Source organism: Orycteropus afer, unplaced genomic scaffold (genome assembly GCF_000298275.1).
Source record: "Orycteropus afer afer isolate SDZICR_OR568_19922 unplaced genomic scaffold, OryAfe1.0 scaffold00172, whole genome shotgun sequence".
Classification (NCBI taxonomy): Eukaryota; Metazoa; Chordata; class Mammalia; order Tubulidentata; family Orycteropodidae; genus Orycteropus; species Orycteropus afer.
Window position 1 is genome coordinate 83,542 of NW_006921759.1, and position 2,197 is coordinate 85,738.

Genomic DNA, 2,197 nt, shown 5'->3' on the forward strand with positions numbered 1-2,197 from the left:
TTCTCTCCATTTATTGTGATGCTGCTCATTGGTCCAGTTGTGAGGATTTTTGTTTTCTTTATATTGAGACATAATCCATACTGCAGACTGTATTCTTCAGCCTTCATCAGTAGGTGCCTTAAGTTATCCTCACTTTCAGCCAGCAAAGTTGTATCATCAAAATGGAATACTATGCAATAATAAAGAATAATAATGAATCTTTGAAACACCTCATAAGAAGGATGAACTTAGAGGACATTATGCTGAGTGAAATAAATTAATCACAAAAAGAAAATATTATAAGAAAGTACTACTGAAGTCAGTTAAGAAAAGGTTTATACAAAGAAAGAATTATTCTTTGAAGGTTTTCAAGGGTAGGAGGGGAAGGTATGGTAAATCACTAACGAGAGGATAACTTCACTGCTGTCGAGTTGGATCCAACTCATAGTTACCACTCCTTGGGTTTCTGAGGAAGTATCTCTATGAGAGTATATTCCCCAGTCTTCCTTCTGAGGAGTCTTCCTTCAGCAGGAGAAGCTGGGGACATGCTAAGTGGCAGGAAATCCAGGTGAAAAGGGACAGGAGGCAAGGCTAGGCCCCAAGCCCCCTAAAGCCAGGAAAGGGAGGGAGCAGGAGCTCAGGGGCCTGCAGAGCAACAGGATATCCAGGTAAAAAGGGATAGGCGACAAGACTAGGCCAAAAGGCCCAAAATGCCAGGAAAGGGAGGGAGCAAGAGAGGCTGGGGAACTGTGGAGAGGCACAGTATCCAGGTAAGAAAGGGGTGGGAGGCAATGATAGGCCCCTAACCCCCTAGACTAGGAAAGGGAGGGAACAGCCAGAGACTACAAAGTGGCAGGTATCAGGTAGGAATTAGGTAAGGGGAGAGCACAGAGTTTTCCAGCAGCTAAGGGAGGCAAACTTGTCTGTCACTTTTTCATCCTGTGGGGCTTGTACATTGCTGTGAGGCTTAAGGCTGTGCCGCTGATGTTTCAGACGCCAGCTGAGTTGCACATGGTGCACAGGTTTCAATGCAGCTTACAGATTAAGACATACTAGGAAGGAGGAGGCCATCCCTTCTGAAAAATTGGCCAGGGAAAAACCTCATGAATAGCAGAGAAATATTGTCTGATACATTACTGGGCAACATTATGAATAGTTCAGAAAAATTGTCTGACACAGTGCAGGAAGACTAGCCCCCAGGGTTGGAAGGCACTCAAAATAGGACTGGGAAAGAGCTGTCACATCAGAGTAGAGCCTACCTTAATGATATGGATAAAGTAAGTCTTTCAGGACCTCCATGTACTGAAATGGCATGACTGAAATTGAGGAGAAATAACTGCAAACATCCATTATTAATCAGAACATGGAATGTATGAAGTATGAATCTAGGAAAGTTGAAAGTTGTCAAAAATGAAATGGACACATAAAGATTGATATTCTAGGCATTAGTGAGCTGAAATGGACAGGTTTTGGGCATTTTGAATCAGACAATCATATGATCTACTATGCCAGGAATGACAAATTGAAGAGGAATGGTGTGGCATTCATTATCACAAAGGATGTTTCAAGATCTGTCCTGAAGTACAGTGCTAACAGTGATAGGATAATATCCATATGGCTACAAGGAAGACCAGTTAATATTACTATTATTCAAATTTACACACCAACCACCAAAGCTAAAGATGAGAAAATTGAAGATTTTTATCAACTTCTGCACCCTGAAATTGACCAAACATGCAATCAAAATGTGTTGCTTATCACAGGTAATTGGAATGCAAAAATTGGAAACAAAGAAAAATTACCAGTAGTTGAAACATTTGGCCTTGATGACAGAAATAACCCTGGAGATCACATGATAGAATTTTGCAAGACCAACAACTGATTCATTGCAAATACCTTTTTTTCAACAACACAAATGGTGGCTATACAAGTGGACTTCACCAGATGGAGTACACAGGAATCAGATTGACTACATCTGTGTCAAGAGGTGATGGAAAAGTTCAATATCTTTAGCCAAAACAAGGCCAGGAGCTGATTGTGGAACTGGCCATCAACTGCTCATACGCAAGTTCAACTTGAAGTTGAAGACAATTAAAACAAGTCCACGAGAGCCAAAATATGACCTTGAATATATCCCTCCTGAATTTAGAGACCATCTAAAGAATAGATTTGATGCACTGAATACCAATGACTGAAAACCAAAAGAATTGTGGGATGA